This window comes from Molothrus aeneus, chromosome 5, assembly GCF_037042795.1.
Source record: "Molothrus aeneus isolate 106 chromosome 5, BPBGC_Maene_1.0, whole genome shotgun sequence".
In the NCBI taxonomy this organism is placed as follows: domain Eukaryota; kingdom Metazoa; phylum Chordata; class Aves; order Passeriformes; family Icteridae; genus Molothrus; species Molothrus aeneus.
In genome coordinates this window covers 30,389,973-30,407,466 of record NC_089650.1, presented here as the reverse complement: position 1 = coordinate 30,407,466, position 17,494 = coordinate 30,389,973, and the positions used below count along the sequence as shown (strand labels likewise).

The following is a 17,494-nucleotide window of genomic DNA, read 5'->3' as shown; positions in this document are numbered from 1 at the left end:
ACAGAAGTGGTCTCTGAAGCACTGGACAGTCCAATAACCAGGGAGAAATAATCCCAGCTCCATGGCTGACTTCTGCCTGAAGTCTCTACACAAACTAAGAATTTTACCTGTTTGTGAGGTTTGAAGAAAGTAGGACCTTCTCCCCCATATTTAAATGTCTTATGGAAAAACATCAACATCAATAAACCTTTTTAAAATATTAGGAGCAATTTACCTGATAAATTGATAATTTTTTCATGCTCAGACTTCCTTCTTCCATCAAACAATCATAAGAGTATAAAAATAGCAGGAAAGAAGCTATCTGCCTTTAAAAAATCTGGAAGTCCCTTCAGCTCCTGAAGAATGTATTTCAGCATTGAATGCTGTTTTTCCTCCTTTTTTCCTCCTTTCTAATTTATTTCTGCAGAGCCCAATAAATAACAATTTTCTTTAGATAGACCTTGACTAGTAGGCAATCTGACCAGGCAGTATTTCTTCTGATTTCAAAATTTCCTTAAGAAATTAACAGCAGACATTTTTGAAAATTCCGGATGTAAAAAACCCACCATTTCTAGACTAAACTTTTAAACAATTTCTTTCCACTACTGAGAGCATATGTAACAATACATACAATGTTCATGCTAATAATAGTTGAGCTTAATCATTTCTCAAAATAAATATTGACCTAAGATTTATTTCTGTGATTATTTACCAACTCAATAGAGTAAACCTGGTATTTAAAGCAGGCAAAAATACAATATATATTACTTGGATTCAAGTATTTTTAACATATGGAAAACACAACTTACTGCAAGATGTGTTTTACAATGAATTTACTATTATAATTTGAGGAAGTTAAACCTGACTGGATATTACAGTTTACTTTTGCAGTAAACAAAAATGTGCACATTATCAATATAATTAAAAACACCCACAGGCAAGTTTCCATGCCCATCTACCTTCAAATCACATATTTGCTATGATCCTCACATTTTGATTTATAACAATTTTAAATACTGGAAATACTTTTAAACTTTCAGTCTTTTAAAGGAGAATTATGCAGTCATATAGATAAAAAAAAATCTTGAATTTTAAGAAAAACTCCCTGTATGCTGACAAGTTCTTAACTTGTTTCTGTCAGATTTCCCTTTAGATTTACAGCCTTAAATATTTGGAAACATTTTTATAATGCTATTCTCTTTACTTAAAAGATATTTCATTTCATACAGAGGATCAACTTTAGAAAAGATAATTTCCACGCAAAGCAATTCACGTTAATTCATGTATCATGTTCAGATGTATTTATACCACCACTGTTCCAGAATTTTTCAAGGAAAACACAATACATATTATATTAGCATGGCACTGTTTTAAATAAACAATACTTCAGCACAAGTAAACACACACATTATAAATTTTACCCATTCAGTCTCGTGCATCTTTATTTAATCATGGTTCAATGGTTCATAAATTACATCTCTGTGTGTATGTGTGTGTGTATATATATATCTCTATATACACACACAACACTACTAAAAATGTTGAAACAAATGCTTTTGGAATAAATTTTTTCACATTTTAATTTCCATATGTCTGATACATGACTTTTCTGAAAATTTTGCACTTATGTTCAAAAAGGTAGATCTACTGTATACTTTTGACTGCTGCATCTGAGCTCTATTAACTAATTTATTCTTGCTGTTCACTGTTAACAGCGATATTCTCTGAGTAACTTTATCATAACTTTTCAAATTATCTTGTAAACAATTTTCCCCCTCTTTCCCCTTGTAAAACTGAGGAATACTCACAAAAGACATAGTGACAAAAAGTATAAAATTAATTCTGTTGAATGCAATTCTAGCAGCTGATGGGGTTTAAGTCCAGTATTTTGACTCTTCGGAAACTTAAAACAGTTGGGAATGAGTGATCCCTGATACTTCAATACTGTAAGGTCATTTCCTTATAGCCATAGTAATTTCCTATCCAAAATGTCAAGTGTAAGAAAAGTGAAATAAAAATATTCCATTAAAAGTATAAAATTGGTGCATGAATTCTAAAATTGTTTTTCTTCAAACAATGTATGTTGAGGCAAATGCATCATATTGTCATGAGGATATTATTGGCAATTGTTGGAGGTACAAAAAAATCTATGAAAGAGTTATGCATTTTAACTAGTGCAGCAATTCCCATTCAGGCATGCTGATGAAATGTTTATTCTATTCAGGAATGTATCTAATGGTATAGAATCAACTTAGTATTTTGTACCTTAGTAACTACAACATATTTGAATTAATATTTATGACACTTCCTATTACAGTTTGGGCTTTCTCCTTTGGAAAATGTTTAACAGAGGAGAAAATTAAAGTTTAGCAGAGGAGAAAATAGGGTTAAAAGAGAGAGAAAATTCTGAAAATGAATTTCTAGAACATGCATATATTCTTGCTTGGGATGAGCACTTTGGCTACTATTTGCTGTAAACCACATGCAGGGGGACAGATCCTCAAGCTGCATCCTACTTAAGGACTTAAAACTATGTTTCCAGTCTCTGGAATTTGGATTTCCACATAGAAGAGCCTTGTCTGAGGCTGTGACACTTCTGAAAACATTTTCAGAAAATACATTACCTATGAAATGCCCTCTTCTAGGTCACACACAGCCAAGCTACGCCTCCTGGAGTTCCCAACACTACACGAGACAATAATCACAAATAACAGCACACATATGCAGCACACTGACCTGTCTTTCACAACCAGATGGAAATAGTGACAAAGGACTTATGAGACTATAATTTCAAGTTTCTGTGGAAGCAATAAAATTAAATGGAGTTTTACCTAATTCTCTAAATTAACCTAAAAGAATTAGGTCAAAATTCATTAATCCCAACACTGGTATTCCTAACCTTCAAACATGAAGCAACTGCATTTTCAACTAGTTACTTAGACTGGACTTACAAGCAGTCTTGCTATCCAGGTCACATGAAGAAGAACATATTTTCCTAAGCACCAACATCATAAAAATCCAAACCTCCTTAGCTAGTCCCCAGTCAAAGCTCTGGTAAAGCAGGAAATCCTGCACCCAGTTATGATATGAGCAGTACAACTCTATTTTCAAGGCCACATACAAAATAAGGACAGGGAATATAGAAGAAAGTCAGATTTCATAAAAATGGTATGGAAAGTTGCTGAAAAATTCGAAGATACTCACTGAATAAACTTAATTTGTTACAATATTGAATAAACGAGGGCAGAATCTCTCCCAGGATTTTTTGATTCTATAATGAAGATTTCGGACAGGTGGAACCTACTTGCTAGAAAATAATGACAATCCTGCTTTCAGAAATAAAAAAAGTATCCCTTGGAAAAATATTTGTACAGATGTATGCACACACACTATGCATAAATAAATATTATGTCTGATGATGATAGTCTCCAGGCAAAAAACCAAAAGTATAAAGAAGTAACAAAAACCACCTATAAGCAATCTATATCAACAGAGCTCTCTGGTATTTCTGTTGACCTGTACACACTTTGTCCATGGGAGTACTCCCACTGAACTACTGGGAACTTCCTATCAAAAACTGCCAAGATCTATTCCTTAAAACCTAATACATAGAAAGGCAGACCTTGCAGTCTGCACAATAGTCTTGCCACAATATTGTTACATGACAGAACAAGGTAAGCTAATACCTTATTAAGCACTTCAAAGAGAAAATAAGATTCAGAAATATTTATTTACCTTTGTCTAACTGAACTTTCTAATTATTCTTTGATTAATCCCTTTAAAAAATATTTCAATAAAATCACCACAGTTAAAATAAAATCTTACATTTACACTATAAAATATCTACAATATTCTTGTAGGAGATGCTTATTACAATGAATGAAGATTCAGAACAGTGATTACAGAAGCAGAGTTTGAGTTCATATATCCATTAAAACATCTAGATTGAGCCTTTGTGCTTTACCAAAGCACAGAAATAATTCAGGCATGCATTCCATCATTAAAAATTTACTTAATAAAAAGACTCTAAAATGGAACTGTCTGAATTGCTCCTATTCAAGAAAGAAAAATATATTACCTTTCCTTTCCTTCCTAATTGTCAGAATTTCCTCCATGTAAAGTCATCTCAGACAAGAAGGTTGTTATTTGTTTTTTGGCTTTTTTTTTGCAAGTACAGAAAACGGAGAACACGCTCATTTCACAGAGGCACAGAATCATCAAGGTTAAAAGAGACCTTCAAGATCATCTAGTCTGGCCATCAAGAACCTGTCACCACCATGAACACCCCTCAGCCATATCCCCAAATGCCAAAGACAGACACCTCTTCTTGAGAGCCTCCCCGGACAGCAACTCCACCACCTTCCTGGGCAACTCATTCCAATGCCTAACCACTCTTTCAGTGAAAAAAATTGTACTAATATCTAATCTGAACCTCCTCAGGAGTGGCAACTTTAGGTCATTTCCTCACATCCTTTCACTTGAGACATAGCAGAAGAGTTGTATCCCCACCTGGCTATAACCTCCCTTCAAATAGCTAAGCTAAACAACTACAGGTCCCTCATTGGACTTGTGGTTCAGATCCTTTGCCAGCTTTATTGTCCTTCTTTGAAAATGCTCCAGCACCTCATTGTCCTTTTTTGAAATTCCATATTGTATAAAAATATGAAACTATAAGAGCATTGCACAAATATGGAATCCAAGACATTTTTTGTGTTACCCTGGACAGTGTTATATTGATTGGTTTTCAAACTAGGTCTGTGGAAATCATGCTGGCTACTCTTTTGCTCTGTCTAATGATGTGTGAACTCTTATTTATGTTTCAGGTTCAATTCCAAGTCATTTTATTGATGACTGGCATGGAAAAGGAGAAGGGAGGGGAGGGGTGGGGGAGTGAAAGAGAAAAATAAAAGAAAGAATAAATTAATAACCAAAGACACCTACAGTGTTTTCCCGCACTCCCTGAAATCCTGCTCCTATAATGAACCAGCTACCAGACCTGCCCTCAGCCTACAGTACTAATCTCTCTTGTCCAGGCTGTGAGGAAGGAAGAGACAGCAGTTTACACACGTGTACATACTGCCCTGCAAAAAGACAAGCACTGTTTAGGAAGATGTGTTTAGACTGATGCTAAACTGTGCACATGGTCTCTGGAGAACAGACCTGCTGAGAGATCCAGGTCAGATGGAACTCGAGCACAACTGAGGAGCCTATACAGGTCTCAGAAATCTCACAGATCTTGTGAAAGAGAGAAATCTTACAAGGATCACAGGGACTATCAGAGTTCTGTTAAAGACAAAACTAAGAAACACATTCAAAACACAGTGAATCACACTTGCTTGAATTTAAAAGTCTTTGTGTCCTATAGTCTCATTCTTACTGTATGACTATAGCAGAGAGAAAAGCCAAACCCATGCCTAAATAGTTCTCTACAGCCTCACACAACTTTGATTGCCCCATAAAGGCCAGGTGACACCTATTCAAAATCTGTTCCTCTTTGACTCCTCAGATTTCTGCATAGGGAAAAAAAAACCAAAAAAACAACCAAACAAGACAGTGAATCACTTGTTTGGCAGTAATGCATATTTCCCTCATTTTCCTGAAGGTATGTGCCAGCACATCCAGTTTCCTCCAGAGGGACAGTTTGCCCTCTGATCACCTGGAAGCAGGGAAGAGAAGGAAATGTGCCCTTGGGTGAGTGCAGAATTCAGCCCTTGGGCACCATTCTGTTCTGCCTGGGCTCTAGAACACAAGTATTTTGTATGACTGGGAACAAACAAAAAGGAGCAACTGGTACCTCATTCTACAAGCCCAGGAAATATGGCTAACACACAATTTTTCATAGTCTATCCCCTCAAGAGAAAATATGTCTACAGATACATTGATATCTGAAGTCTGGAAAGCATTTTGGTTGAACTGTTCTTAGCTTGATTTTTTCTTTTAAGTGTTTATCCTTCTAGATAAGATACTGCTTAAAAAATACAGCTTGCCCTTGAAGATACGAATGGGATAGGCATAGATAGTGGTAATTCCTTGGGGATTTAATGCTACTCTGTTGGATCAGCTTCTAAGCAATCCCTCTCACTGTACAGCACTTTTAGGTCCTGAACAGGTCGGGGCTATCACATAAAATCCTGCTGACTTAAAGAAATTATTATTTAAAATAATCTATATTATAAATTCCCACTAGCTTTGCTAGGCACTTTGCAAGTATAGCTCTGAGAATATTTCTTTTATGAACAAACTGAGATACATGTGCAACATTTCCAAGCACTCTGCTGCTTTTACTTCATTTACTTTTTCATGTGAGTATAGAAGCCTAACACAGATTTCAGGTACAGTATTTTTCTTTGCATTTAAATATCTCCTTCCCAGTTTTTTTTATATACCAAGAGGCACCCCAATACCAAACAAACATACAGTGTGCAATGATACATTCAGAATTTACACACAGTTTCAAGAATTGAGTGTGATTATGATGCTGCCAAGCAGCATAAAGTACAAATTAACAAGATTTTGGTCTTTTTCCTGGTTGCTCATAATGTTTTGGGCAACAACCAGATGTCAGAAATCAGTTCAGCTTCACATTAACATCATTTGAAAAACGAACAGTGGCAGATGCAGGCAGTGAAACTACACCGTGGAAAGACAGACCTAAGGTGGAGGATATCAGTGGAGATGAGTGGAAGCATTTACATACAAAATAAATAAGTTGTAGGTGAAGAAGAGCCTGAACCAGAAGTCTTTTTTTTCACTGCCTCCTGAAAGAATTTGAAAATTAGAGTACCTAAGGGATTGAAAACTATTATTTGCATTAGATCTTAGATATAGTTTCACATTCTTGCATTGCAATAGGGCAGGGAAATTATCCCTGCCCTGGATCCCTGTCCACCCTGGACTTCTTTAAATAATTTAATCTCGGTGCAATAAAAAAAAATAACTTTTTGACCTGGTGCCTCTGAGGAGGGGCCCTGAGCAAAGGATGCCCTATCATTTTATACTCTCACAGTCCAAGAGGAGCAGTCTGGGGTCTGTGGGTTCCCACCTTGCCTCTGAGTTTCTGTCCCCAGGCACTGAACCTGCACACAGAGCTACCTGCTCTGAATGTATTCCTTAACACTATCTTAGGATGAAATGCACATAAAACTGGTTATTCCACTCCAGTAAATAGTTCAAATGTAAATTTCTACATTTGACCACTTGCCTAAGTTTGAGAGGTAGACAAGCCAGTCTTTCCACAAAAACTTCCATGAGAAACAGTATTGAGAAGAGCAATTAGAAAATGAAATGAAATTCTAATTTTAAAGGAAAGATGTTAATTAAACATAAAACTTTGCAATTGAAGAAAGCACACAGGACTATTTGTCTTTATGTATTAAACCAGCATGTTTATCCACAAAAACTTTTTTAAACTGTTTTAAACTGTCACTTTGGACACTGGTTTAAAATTCAACACCGGACGGACTGAAAGCCTGAATTTAAAGAAGAAAATAAGCTTTGGGAACTTTTTGTTTTGTTTATTTTCTCCATATGCAACATTCCCTTCAGCTACTTGAAGCATAAATCAGACCAAATTTCCTCACAGAGTATGTTGGAAGAGCTAGGTCTTTTTAATGAAAATAAACAGAAATTGATGTTGAAAACCTGATGAAGAGAATGACAAAGGTGCTTGAAGTTGTGTATACCAGACAACTTGAGGAAAATGAGACAGCTGGGTTCATCCATGACTCCTGTTTTCTTTGCTATGCTGCAGCAGGGACCAAGGAGTGGTCCAGGAAAGAAAGGGTTTCCTGACACCTATGATCATGCTTTGCACATAGATATTTTAAATAGCCAAGAACATGATCTTCAAGTGTAACAATAATTATCATGCCCATATAAAAGTGAGAAAACAGCACAGCTTAAAACACTAAATTCAGGAGCACAGACTTCACTAACTACAATGAAAAGAATGTAGTAAAAAGAGTAAAATATTACTCTGGCAACAATTATTCAAACAGCCAAAGAATTAATATCAAAGCATCACTGGAGAGATATTGGCCATGTTTTTCCTGTCTCACCTCTATAATAACATGAAAGTATCCAGATGCAGACAAAAGCAATCTTTTTGAGTACAGTGAACTGCATATACAGACAAATACATATATAAAAACATAGGATCTCTTTTGCAAAACGGAGGTATTTTGTTGATTAGTGCAAAAAATCCAAATTTAAACCATGAGGATCTGACAACACTACTAATACAATTTTGTATTTTTAATAAAAATTAGAATTGCTTAACATTATCTGGGGCCTTAAAAATACAACTTTCTAATGTTTATTTTTTATAAATCAAAATTTTACATCTTATCACTGAAAAGTCAGCAAGTGTAACAACCTTGTGATTACACCTGTACATTGTGTCTGTCCTTCAAGTATTACTTTTATAATCTGTAAAGTGTTCATAAAACATAGCGAGAAAGGGAGGAGATAGACATGAGCTAGTAGGGCCCAGAAGAATCCCCATAAAGCACACAGCCAGCCATCATGATGGCTTAGGAAATTTGCCCCACTAAAAAGGTAACAGTTGAGACAGAGCAGATCAAAGAACCCTGATCAGCTAAAAGACCAGACCTCCAGAGAAGAAACAGAGAGCACAGATTAATAACTACCTGCTTATGACAGAGAATCTGTACAAAGAAAGATGAAATTGAATGATTTGCACACCTTATATAATTTAAATGTAATTAAAGTTAAGAGCTCAAGATTCCTGACCCTTGAGGGAGAAAAACAGGTTGCTTCAAAGGCAACTCAATATCTGAGTGGATTAACTAAAATTAAATGGTTTGAATGTAGCATTGCCCTCTCAACCAAAAAACCACCAGCCTTGCTTCCTAAGAAATGACAAGTACAGACAAGACATTTTGCTATTTAATTGCATCTTTTCTTGGCAAAACAGAATACTTTGCTTCAAAAAAGTTGTTTCCTCACCAATGTAGCATCATCTCACTGCCCACTGGCAAGGACGGGGAAGGAAAACTTTAGCAGGTGCTAAATACAGTGGACTTTCTGGCTGGTGCTGAAGATCATAGACCCATGTAATGGCTTGGGTTGGAAGCAACTTCAAAGTTCTTCTAGTTTCAACGCCTTCCACTGGACCATGTTGCTCAGAACTCTATCTAATCTGGCCTTCAACACTTCCAAAAAGGAGGCATTTACAAATTCTCTGTGCAATCTGTTCAAGTGCCTCACCAACCTCACAATAAAGAATTTCTTCCTAACATCCTGTCTAAATCTACTCTTTGTTTGAAGCCATTCCCCCTTGTTTTTTCCTGAATGTGCTCTTGTAAAGTCTCTCTCCATCCTTCCTGTAGGCGCCCTTCTGGTACTGGAAGGTCACAATTAGGCCACCCCAAAGCCTTCTCTGTTCCAGCCTGAACAATCCCAATTCTTTTAGCCTTTCTGCACAGGAGAGGTGCTGCACCCCCCAATCATCTTGCTGGCCTCCTCCAACACCAATAAGTCAATGTCCTTCCTGTGCTGGAGACCCACCACATCTCTGACAGAGGGAGGCTTAGCTGAGTTTCCATCTCAAAATAAAAATGAGTTGCTAACTATTCATAAAGGACACCAAGAGAATATTCATTCAGATACCAAGAGAATGTCTAGACCCTCTCCAAAAGACCAGTGACAGCAATATTTTCCTTAGAGTGTATAAGGAGTACGTCATAGTTGTTAACTATAGCAAATTTATTCCAACCTTGAAAACCCCTCAACCACCCCCCTCCCCCCCAATTCCTCTCAATAATAAATCCTTCCAACATGATTTTCTGTATTTCAGATGCAAATGAAATTTAAAAGCTAATTTTAATGAAACCTGCAGTATCAATTCCACAGAAAGCACAAAAGAAAGTATGTCTCATAGGTATTAAGGAAGTGCCAAAAGCAGTTACAATTGCAAATATGCAGATGACAGTAAACTCACTATAAGACATATTGTAGATTGACTGCCAGCTACCAGCCTCTGGAAAACAGAAAGCAATTCAAACTCATACAACTTGAAATGATTCAATAATGTTTTTATTTCATTGTGATCTAAACTAGGTTGCATCAGCTTGAACATACCAGCAGTTAACAGTGTGCCTAAAGAGTCACCCTGGTTAAGCAAACTCACAGGAATATCTTAAAAGGAGTATCTTACAAGCTGTGAAAACAGCTCTTGAACTTGGTAGGGGGAAGGAGGAAGGGAAACGGAGACAATTCTCTTCCAGTTTGTTTGCAATGGATGCACAGCTGCCAAGCCCACATCTTGGGAAACGCGTAACATGATAATCCCAAAAGTAGAAAAGCCAGAAGTCCCAAAGGGATAGTCAAATTCTAAATTTGAATATGCAAATGCAAGTGTTTCCCTGGCACGTTGCCACCAATTGTGAGAAAATATAACCAAGAGTGACAGTTCTCTATAGGCCTGAAGACATGACTTTTGAAACTAATCTTACTGGTATGAACAGGAATGGTGCAGTGCAGTGAAGTATCGCTTGTAACTAAAAACTATCTTGAGCTAGCAGTTACTTGACTGATTCTAAGGTGTGTTTCTCTAATCATCATTTTTATAGATATGGAAGAGGTATTTTGTTAGGATGTGCTGTGAATTTTTCCTTCCTGCCTCCCATGTAACTTCAAAGTATGATTAATTCCTGACTTTTTTCATTTATTTGTTGCTTTCATTTTGGTTCATAAGTGTTCATGACATTAATTAAAATGGGACATTACAATTTTTTTAGTTGAAACATTACTTAAAATTGTAGCAGTATTCACAGGAAATTAGCTCAGGAAGAGTTGGTTACCAAAACGATGACATTTAGTCAACACTTTATATTTCAACTTAATGTTACAATTGAATAAGTTGTGTTCTGAACACACTATATTATTTTTCACCATATGTGTATTAACTAACACACTCTCCAGACAATGGCTTGGCTTCTCTACTTGTGTGCATCAAAGGAACACTGGCAGAAGACATGGTTAATAATACATGAGTCAGAAGGGCAGTGGTTTTTATTGCTAACATGACATAAGTTGTAGAACAAAGACACATCATTATATCAATACATGCATTCCTTTGATAGTCTCAGCTCTGACTGTCATGTAACCATACTTAACAGAAGAATTGTCTTTTTTAGCTCAGAATCCCACTCTTTTTGTCAACAGTTCTCCCTCTTTTGATGCAATTTTGACAGCTTTATTGTTTTACTCATTCATCAGTCTCAAATAAAATGATGGGTTTAATGATAAGCATCTATAAGAAAAAAGAAATCCAATACATCTTGCAACCCTATGTGATACTGAGTAGTTCAAGAGTTTATAGTGAGAGAAATGCCCAAGTGCTTCTACAATAATAGAGGAATTTTAAGGAATCATAGTTATGATCTCACATCAATTTGTTTTGCAAACATATTCTGTTTCAACCATCATCTCAGTAAAACTGAAAAGAGAACATTTTAAATGCAAATTTGCTTAAGTGAGTTTATGTGGTCATGGAGCTTCTTCAGTTCCATAGAATCATAAAACTATGCCATAGTTTGGGTTTGCTGTTCAAGAGTTTCCACGCATTTGAAATCCTGCTAGAAACTATTGAATTTTTATTTAAAAAAATAAATTATATGCACGACATTCCAGTGCAAGTTTAGTTATCACTCAAGCATTAAAGCTGCCTGTGTCCTGTCCCCCACTGTGACCCTGAAAGATCATCTCTCTTATTTCTGTCTTAATTACTAAAAACATTTCCACTACAAGGAAAGATTTAAAGGATAAAGCCTCCAGACCATGTCCTACAAACCCACAGCAGTGATCCCACAAACCAGATAACCCTTTAGGCTGTGACAAGCTCAGAGTGGAATGGTTTTCCTTTTCCACTTTTGTATCATGCTGTCAAACAAACAGATCAATTATTCACTGTCACTGTAACAGTGACTCCAAGGTGATCAGATAGTGCAATGATGGGCTGGTATGAGCCTCAGAAAAAATGAAACCTTCTGCTTATCGCTTTCCTGAGGGATTAAAATGAACCCTTTTCTCTTTTCCAGTTTTTCGAAGACTCATCAATTTCTCTTTATATTTGAACTTCCCAATAGAATTTTGCCAAAATGGTAAAATACTGAAAGAGTGCAACTAGTGCCTTTATCAAAAATCTCACTCTCATGAAAGCCTGGTTGGGTCTGTTACTCCAGTGATTTTATGGTTGTAAGTTTCAAAGACTGAATGTCAATTAATAGATGTGGGCTCCTCTGTAGCCATCTATTTTTAATTCCATCAGAGAGGCTTAGTGTTAAACATGTGATGGAAGAAATGTTAGTCAGAGGAAAGCAGATGGGATAGCTAATTTTTCTTTCACAGTGTTTACACAATGATGAAATTTTTTTAACTCTCAGAGGAGAAAAACAAGAATACCCCACTCACACATAGCAGTATTCCTCAGCAGGCTTTAGACAGGAAAATGCTAAGTTCTGATCTGCTTTTATCATTAGGTAGCCTGGCAATAGAATGTACCAGTAAAGGTATGAGTCTACAGTCCATGCCAGTAGTCCCCAAGCTTCAGGTGCTGCTCAGGTGTCCAGGCTGAACACACTTCAGTGTGTTCATCTGGAGCCTCCTGCACCCTCAGCGCATGTGCAAACTGCACACAGAACAAAAAGTACATTTTATTACTTATTCCTTATCTATATAAAAGCAGGCAAAGATTAAGAGTTAAAAAGAAGCCCCACAGAGACTGCACCAACCAGACACAGAAATGGAACAAAATATGCCAGCCATGAGAATGGCTGTGTTGTGCCATAGAAGACCCCTGAATTTATCCTGGATTACTTTGCTGCAGAAGGAAAGCAGCATAGCTGCACCATTGGGCATAGCTGCACCATTGGTGTATGATGCCTACAAAGAGGGAGCACTCACTAACCCAGGAATGACCACAGAGTAACCTGATTTTGGATACATAGCAGGGATTTCTACATTGCTCTGTGCCATGCTATGCTGAAGTGTTAGCTTCCCTGAGACTGCAGTCAGCTGTATAAATTCATGGGGGTCCAACAGAGAAGATGAAATTATTCACATGTCATAATAGTTGTTTCTAAGATCTTGGATGACTCAATTGACTCTTATTATAACCTTCAAAGTTAAAAAAAAATCTGAAACTTGCATTTAAAAAAAACATTCTTAAGTAAAGCTTGCTAAAAAAGATGTAATTTCAATAATAATATCAATAATTTACAATAAACATGTAGCAAATTAATGTTCTGTTTGCACATAATGATGCAGATAAGAAATAATCCCTACAACTGCCAGAAGAGTATAAGAATCTACTGCTCTGAGGCAGTTCTGCTGAATTTTAAGTGATATGGAACACAAACACTAAGCCCTTGCATGATGTGTAGAATAAAACCATGCCACCCACATGAGAAAGCCTCTCTAGAAGTCCTAAATTCAAAAGGCAGCTAAGACAATCAAACTCATTCAAAGTATGTGATCTGAGTACTTGAGCTGCAGTAAAGATGCAGACTGCAACTTCTCAAAGCCATGTTGCATATGGCTGAAGAATTCTCATGTGAGTCACAAAAAAACTGCACCTTTTACTTCTTGATGAGTATCATTTCAGGTTACTTATAAAAGCATTCTGAACCCTGATTTCCAGTTTTAGGGCTACATAAACCACAAGAGATGTCCTTAAAATCTTTCAATGGTTGGGCATCACTAAGTTAATTCCAGATAGGTTAAATTTTTTTTTCTCCAAAGTTTCCAAAACAGAGCTTTGTGAAATATCCAAGGTACCTTGGTGATGAAAAGAATCACTTTTGCTCAACACATTATTGACATCAAATAGATATAGAATAGGTATACACAGTGCTGTTGCTTTCAGGAAAAGCTGTTAACAAATACCTTCCAAATGGTTGATTTCATGGTCTTTTAGTGCTCAAGATTATTCAACAGATAAATATCTTGTCAGAACAATTAGCACTACTGCCAACTGACCTCATTATTTTTAAGAGAGGAAAAAATACAGTTCTGTCACCCCAAGAACTGTAATCAATATATACATTCTGTGGAGTTAATACAGAATCATTTATAGACTCCCAAAAGTACGAAAGCATGAGGTGGTGATAAAACAAAAACCATGTTACATTTGGATCTGATAATTTCCCAAAAACACAAGAATACTTTGCTGTACTTGGTGCACCAGGATTCTGAAACCACACTTAGAAGAAAGGGCTGGTTTAAAACAACTAAATCACTTCCTTAAAAGTGGAATACTCATACAAATACTGCTACTAGTAATAAAAAATTCAATTAGCCCCTTGTGATATTCAGGAATTTGTATGTGTACTTCTTTCCATGTCACTCCCTGACATCATATGAAAAAAACTTGCATGAAAAATCTACTCACACTTTGAAAGGGGAATGAAGTGTCATATCTTCACCTGCTCGTTTTATTATGGTTTTGAATACTTAAATCTTTCATTGTTCTTTATCTTCTGAATGACATGCTGCTGTCTAATAGGATCTTGTCTTTCCTAAATTAATTTTGAGTATTGAGATTTTAGAGTATAAACTATAGTTCTAGAAACAAGAGATATCAACTGATGATAAACTTAATTGTGTAAAATGCCTTAAAAACCTGGAAGTTCCAACCATTTTTCCAAGTACAATAAGCATTATATGTCTTACATAGTATTGTAAGCAATGTGAATACTCACTTCTGTGTTTCCACCTCTGTTCCATCCTTCCCTTAATTTGCCAAGTTTTTACACCATGCACTCTTTGTAGTCAGGATTACATTCCCACCTTGCCTGGAACAGTGGGACTTCATGCTTAATTAGTAGTATTACCAATACTGAAGAGTATATACATTACAGAGAGCCCTAAACAGTCCCAATGTTAACAAGAGGTGCAATATTTCTGAAGAGAACAAGCATAGATCACAATGATGAAAGTATAAAAATATTCTTTGTAAATATAGTTAGTTCAAGGCCTTTACATGAGGTATAACCTTATAATAAAACCTTAAAAATTAAAGCCAGCAGGGGGGGATTAAGAGGAATCCTGCAGATTAGGGATCCGTAAAATCATGAGGCAGAAGCAGAGCAGCAGGCAGCATTTTTGGACTGATTACTGCTGGGCAGCCACCCACCATAGAGAGCTTCCCTTCTGTGTTTCTGAAGGAGTTAAACAACTGCAAGGTAGAATATTGAGTTTGGACACATGGAAAAAGAGGAAATGTATTTTGCATAGGTGTTCAGCTTGGAGATAATTGTTTCAGACACTGACAATTAAAATGTATTGAACTGCAGCCTTTGCACAGTTAGGGTAAGCTGAAGATATAGACTGGATGGTTTCATTTTACTTCACAGCACAAACCACAATTTTAACAAAATTAAAAAGCCCAAAAAACCAAACAAAACCAAACATTGTGAGAGGCAATGGTTCTAGGAGTGTTTCTCAATTTCTCAGGAAGTACATGAATAAAAATATCCACTTCATTACACATCTTATGTCTCTACTATATCCATCATAGCCTGCACCTTTTCTCTGGGCTCACATAAAGCTCAGAGGAACTCAATCTAAAATAAAAAGTCAAACAATGTAGAAATGCATTCTACCTTATTTTATAAAGTAAAGCTAAAATATTATGTTCAGAATTTCTCTGTACCACATTTATCTACAGGAACAGAGAGCAACTATCAAAATGGTGATTTTCCTTTTCCTCAAATACCCTAAATAATTGTGCGCTGGGATAAGTCAGGCACCTGAGAAGTCTCCCACTTACATTCACAGCCCTTATGAATTGGTACTGCTTCCCCTCTGTATTCTCTTGCAGCCTTGAAAGTCATTTACCAATGGCCTGACAGGCAGCATTCCCTGCCCACTTCCCATTATGCTGCTCTTATGGCCTCTTGCCTTTCCTGAGGCCTTGGTGTCAACTAACCCACAATAAACTGCTCAGCCTGGCTTGCTCACACTTTTGCCTTGCACACTCTGTGTCCAGCACAAGCAAGTACTTGGCTGGGACCCACAGGGACATTTCAGGATCAAGTCAAGGAGAGGTAACACACAGATGTCACATTTTCTGTGGCCACCTTTATGTCCCCCTCTCACAAGCTTCAGGAATGTCACTCTGTTTTACAGCTTTATGCTACCAGATGTTTAGGCATCTCAGACAAATTTAAAAACTACACCACTCCTTAAATTTTTTGTTAGTGTAGTACTGGGATTTCAGCTTTTATTTGAATATACCCTCAAAAAACCTTGCATATGTAGCATGACAGTGGCCACTAATACCTCACAGAATAAACACTCATGCAAATCCCAGCTGTAAATATAGGTTAAGTCTTTATATTGTTAAAAGGGTATCGCCCTAAGTACATATCAGAATTCTGTGTGCATCTGCTTGACTAACATAAAAACCTGTCCATATGTTGTTACAAGAATTTTTAACAGAACAATTTTATTATGGAACTAAGTCAAACAGACCATAATAACAGAACTATGGGATATAAGCCATTTCTAATTGAACATTGCTACTGGCAGCATACTTAACCCTCTTAGGTTTAGAACAAAATGACATAGATTTAGATTTTGCATTTAATAACAATTTATTTCCCAGACACCCTCCTTTTGTAACCTTTTAAGTCTTTCAATTCCATCAGATTTTGAAAGGATAAGCTACTAATAAATGCAGTTTTATATCTATTTAATTTAAACACAGAAATAAGTAAGTAGGAATATAGTTACAGGAATTCCCCAGGAAAATATTTCTGTGGTTTAACTTCTAATCCGTTTTTATTTTGGGATTAATGCAGATAGCATCAAAGCATCAAAATGAGAAACAAGCTGCATATTCAGTTCAGGTATTCTAGTAAAACAGCACACAGCCTGAAAAGTAAACAGGAAATATTTTCAGTTTGGCGAGTGCTTTTGAATTTTTGTGGTTGAATATGAAACTTCTTCAGTATTACTCTTTCTAAATATTTCTTTAGAATACCTGATGTCTAACAACATGAAACTGCATCAACACCACAAAAAAATAATTCAAACCTTGTGTGAAAGTTCATACTCAAAATGACTCATATCAATTAAACTTTAAGGAATATGTACATATGAAAACAGCATAAAGAACAAATGATTAATAATTACTTTGACAAATAAAGGAAAAATATGATGAAAGACACCCAAAATGCTAATAATCTCTTCAATATAGGATTAGGACTTTTCTCTGCATTGGTTTCTGAAAAATAATCCATAAATAAAAGTAACAAAAAAATCTTTTTCCTACAGATACTACAGTAGATATGAGTACTCTTAAAAATTACTGAAAAAGTAATTCTAATATGAAAAATAAACTTCAGTGTAAAGGCATAGAGAAACCCACTACATGCTGGTTGACATCATAATCTGAATTCAGAGTATATATATTTATCTTGCTCTCTGAGAATAATTAACATTTTGGAATCAAAATAAAGTTAGTGTTAATGGGGATGATATGCTGGGT

General features: G+C 36.1%; 1 protein-coding gene across 6 annotated transcripts in view; it reads right to left on the bottom strand.

Moving 5' to 3' along the window:
- Window positions 1-17,494, bottom strand: part of PPFIA2 (PTPRF interacting protein alpha 2) — a 287,766-nt gene that overhangs the window by 141,584 nt on the left and 128,688 nt on the right. The window lies entirely within an intron of this gene.